Raw genomic sequence first — 5,000 nt, 5'->3', positions numbered from 1 at the left:
GGCAGGAATGAAAGACACAGGTCTGCCACAAGCATGGAATGAGAGCGCCGCCTGTCATGAGCCAAAGGTGCATCCTGACGTGGCAAATCAGATGATGCCGCAGGCATCCACTTACTATAATCACAATCAACAAACCGGCCGCCCCGCCCCGCCCCCCATTAAACCTTTCCTTACAACAATGTGTACCTTAACCTAACCTATATCGTACCGTAACCTAACCTATATCGTACCGTAACCTAACCTATGTCGTACCGTAACCTAACCTATGTCGTACCGTAACCTAACCTATGTCGTACCGTAACCTAACCTATGTCGTACCGTAACCTAACCTATGTCGTACCGTAACCTAACCTATGTCGTACCGTAACCTAACCTATGTCGTACCGTAACCTAACCTATGTCGTACCGTAACCTAACCTATGTCGTACCGTAACCTAACCTATGTCGTACCTTAACCTAACCTATGTCGTACCTTAACCTAACCTATGTCGTACCTTAACCTAACCTATGTCGTACCTTAACCTAACCTATGTCGTACCTTAACCTAACCTATGTCGTACCTTAACCTAACCTATGTCGTACCTTAACCTAACCTATGTCGTACCTTAACCTAACCTATGTCGTACCTTAACCTAACCTATGTCGTACCTTAACCTAACCTATGTCGTACCTTAACCTAACCTATGTCGTACCTTAACCTAACCTATGTCGTACCTTAACCTAACCTATGTCGTACCTTAACCTAACCTATGTCGTACCTTAACCTAACCTATGTCGTACCTTAACCTAACCTATGTCGTACCTTAACCTAACCTATGTCGTACCTTAACCTAACCTATGTCGTACCTTAACCTAACCTATGTCGTACCTTAACCTAACCTATGTCGTACCTTAACCTAACCTATGTCGTACCTTAACCTAACCTATGTCGTACCTTAACCTAACCTATGTCGTACCTTAACCTAACCTATGTCGTACCTTAACCTAACCTATGTCGTACCTTAACCTAACCTATGTCGTACCTTAACCTAACCTATGTCGTACCTTAACCTAACCTATGTCGTACCTTAACCTAACCTATGTCGTACCTTAACCTAACCTATGTCGTACCTTAACCTAACCTATGTCGTACCTTAACCTAACCTATGTCGTACCTTAACCTAACCTATGTCGTACCTTAACCTAACCTGTATTGCGCCTTAACCTAACCTGTATTGCGCCTTAACCTAACCTGTATTGCGCCTTAACGTAACCTGTATTGCGCCTTAACGTAACCTGTATTGCGCCTTAACGTAACCTGTATTGCGCCTTAACGTAACCTGTATTGCGCCTTAACGTAACCTGTATTGCGCCTTAACGTAACCTGTATTGCGCCTTAACGTAACCTGTATTGCGCCTTAACGTAACCTGTATTGCGCCTTAACGTAACCTGTATTGCGCCTTAACGTAACCTGTATTGCGCCTTAACGTAACCTGTATTGCGCCTTAACGTAACCTGTATTGCGCCTTAACGTAACCTGTATTGCGCCTTAACGTAACCTGTATTGCGCCTTAACGTAACCTGTATTGCGCCTTAACGTAACCTGTATTGCGCCTTAACGTAACCTGTATTGCGCCTTAACGTAACCTGTATTGCGCCTTAACGTAACCTGTATTGCGCCTTAACGTAACCTGTATTGCGCCTTAACGTAACCTGTATTGCGCCTTAACGTAACCTGTATTGCGCCTTAACGTAACCTGCATTGCGCCTTAACGTAACCTGTATTGCGCCTTAACGTAACCTGTATTGCGCCTTAACGTAACCTGTATTGCGCCTTAACGTAACCTGTATTGCGCCTTAACGTAACCTGTATTGCGCCTTAACGTAACCTGTATTGCGCCTTAACGTAACCGATATTGCGCCTTAACGTAACCTATATTGCGCCGTAACGTAACCTATATTGCGCCGTAACGTAACCCACATTGCCCCTTAACGTAACCCACATTGCCCCTTAACGTAACCCACATTGCCCCTTAACGTAACCCAACACACGTTGGGCCTTAACCCAACACACGTTGGGCCTTAACCCAACACACGTTGGGCCTTAACCCAACACACGTTGGGCCTTAACCCAACACACGTTGGGCCTTAACCCAACACACGTTGGGCCTTAACCCAACACACGTTGGGCCTTAACCCAACACACGTTGGGCCTTAACCCAACACACGTTGGGCCTTAACCCAACACACGTTGGGCCTTAACCCAACACACGTTGGGCCTTAACCCAACACACGTTGGGCCTTAACCCAACACACGTTGGGCCTTAACCCAACACACGTTGGGCCTTAACCCAACACACGTTGGGCCTTAACCCAACACACGTTGGGCCTTAACCCAACACACGTTGGGCCTTAACCCAACACACGTTGGGCCTTAACCTGCTCTGTAATTGTCATACGACGCGTTAAATTAGTGTAGTGTTGCCTAACTGCAACCCCCGCAATATAGTTTGCTACTCGCACTGCCCGGTCCCCAGTGTATCGCTTCATGTTAAACACCTTGCAGCTATACACTGTAATGTGGATGGCAGCAGGACGTACATGCTCAATGCCCTTTGCAGTTGTTCATTGGCATTTGCAGTTGTTCATTGGCATTCGCATGTGCGAAGCACTTAGCCTACGCTGTGGTACGGCCTGTGTCAACTGTCCGCTGATGTTGTACGTCCAAATCACACACTGTACTGCACATTGGTCCTCATGTACTGAATGATACATCGTGGTACATGTGACCGTACAACGACTGCGCCAACAACGGCGAACCATGCGGTCCAAATGTTGTGCACTCAGCTACGTGTCGTCTCCCTATAAGAGCTGGATTGCAGTGTGGTATGCCCTGGATGGCGATCAGCATGAGCCGTCTGTTGATGTAGTGGCGCGTGTTGTCAGACGTAGTCGTCTCTTCTCACACACCGTGATAGCATGGTGCACTGCGTTCCACATCTGCGACATGCGACAGAGGCCGGTTGACAGTCGTTCGCGCAATGGACATCGCATACGTACGGGGGCCACCTTCCACGTGTTCGCGAAGCGTGCACATGTTGTTGCGTGTATGTGGGCAGACATAGTGTGTCGTGACACCTGACACAGGCATGCAACAATCGTTGAATTTGCAAATGGCGATGGACGCCTACGTTTGCTGGTGACGTTATGCAAATGAACAACTGGTAAACCGTTGTGGTGCGGTTGTTCTCGCTAGAGGTGAATCAGTGATGGCGACGATCGGTTGAGCTACCAACCGGTTGTTCCAGCGATACCCACCATGCCCACGAACGTGAATGGCATCTGGGTGTGAAGCGATACGCGGCGGTGGCTGGGTGGGACCGTCCCCGGCCGGTGAGGGGGGGCCTCCCGGCGTGCTGGCCGCGCGGTGCGTGGGCGCACGCGCTACAGCCGGCTGGTGGGGGCGGCCAGTGGCAGGCGCGCCGGCCGACGGAGGCGGCAGGCGGCGCAGCTGCGCGCCGGCGCACCCTGCACGCGGCGCCGTGCGGCCAAAGTAGGTCCTCGCGGGCCCGGTGCGAAGCGCGGTGGACATCTGCAGTGTGCTGGTCCGATTGAGGACTGTGTGCGCTGAGGATGCGCCGCCGCCCGGCGCTCGGCGCCGCGACGCCGTCTGCTGCTCGGTCGCCTCTGCGGTTCTCGCAGGTGGTTTGTATCGCAGCTGTGCGGACGTGTTGGCGCGTGCGCTGTGCTGGGAGAGTTCGCTTCGGCACCCAAGTGGGGCTTTTGTCCTTCTGTGGCGCTGGCGTTGGAGCTGCCGGTCACCGTAGGTGGCGCGTGTTGTCTCCCGCCGGCAATGCCACGACAGCACGCTCCCGGGCCTCTGTCGGCAGCGGCAAGCTCAGTTGGGAGCACGGGTGGTCGCACCTAAAGCGTCTACTCGCCAAACTCCGGGCGATTGCGCCTCTCTCGAACCCGACCAAGTACTTAGGACGGCGCTGCGCGCCGCCGGGACCTGAGAGGGTTTCGAGGTGTATTGTGCAGGGGAGCTCAGCCTCCTCCTGTTTGCAGAATAATTGAGCGGACGCTTGCGTGTTCGCGCGGGCCCCCGGGACACACTCCCGGGCGGCCGGCTGCTCAGCTCTAGTTGACGCAGCTCCCTGGTTGATCCTGCCAGTAGTCATATGCTTGTCTCAAAGATTAAGCCATGCATGTCTCAGTACAAGCCGCATTAAGGTGAAACCGCGAATGGCTCATTAAATCAGTTATGGTTCCTTAGATCGTACCCACGTTACTTGGATAACTGTGGTAATTCTAGAGCTAATACATGCAAACAGAGTCCCGACCAGAGATGGAAGGGACGCTTTTATTAGATCAAAACCAATCGGTCGGCTCGTCCGGTCCGTTTGCCTTGGTGACTCTGAATAACTTTGGGCTGATCGCACGGTCCTCGTACCGGCGACGCATCTTTCAAATGTCTGCCTTATCAACTGTCGATGGTAGGTTCTGCGCCTACCATGGTTGTAACGGGTAACGGGGAATCAGGGTTCGATTCCGGAGAGGGAGCCTGAGAAACGGCTACCACATCCAAGGAAGGCAGCAGGCGCGCAAATTACCCACTCCCGGCACGGGGAGGTAGTGACGAAAAATAACGATACGGGACTCATCCGAGGCCCCGTAATCGGAATGAGTACACTTTAAATCCTTTAACGAGTATCTATTGGAGGGCAAGTCTGGTGCCAGCAGCCGCGGTAATTCCAGCTCCAATAGCGTATATTAAAGTTGTTGCGGTTAAAAAGCTCGTAGTTGGATTTGTGTCCCACGCTGTTGGTTCACCGCCCGTCGGTGTTTAACTGGCATGTATCGTGGGACGTCCTGCCGGTGGGGCGAGCCGAAGGCGTGCGACGCGCCTCGTGCGTGCTCGTGCGTCCCGAGGCGGACCCCGTTGCAATCCTACCAGGGTGCTCTTGAGTGAGTGTCTCGGTGGGCCGGCACGTTTACTTTGAACAAATTAGAGTGCTTA

At 52.1% G+C, this 5,000-nt stretch overlaps 1 non-coding gene across 1 annotated transcript in view; it reads left to right on the top strand.

Moving 5' to 3' along the window:
* Positions 1-4,134: 4,134 nt before the first annotated feature.
* Positions 4,135-5,000, top strand: part of LOC124589756 — a 1,910-nt gene continuing 1,044 nt past the window's right edge. Inside the window, exon 1 of the ribosomal RNA XR_006976246.1 lies at positions 4,135-5,000. This exon is cut by the window's right edge and continues 1,044 nt beyond it. This is a non-coding gene — a ribosomal RNA (small subunit ribosomal RNA).

This window comes from Schistocerca americana, unplaced genomic scaffold, assembly GCF_021461395.2.
Source record: "Schistocerca americana isolate TAMUIC-IGC-003095 unplaced genomic scaffold, iqSchAmer2.1 HiC_scaffold_722, whole genome shotgun sequence".
NCBI lineage: Eukaryota > Metazoa > Arthropoda > Insecta > Orthoptera > Acrididae > Schistocerca > Schistocerca americana.
The sequence above is the reverse complement of the archived record's forward strand: the minus strand, read 5'-3'. Positions and strand labels throughout refer to the sequence as shown.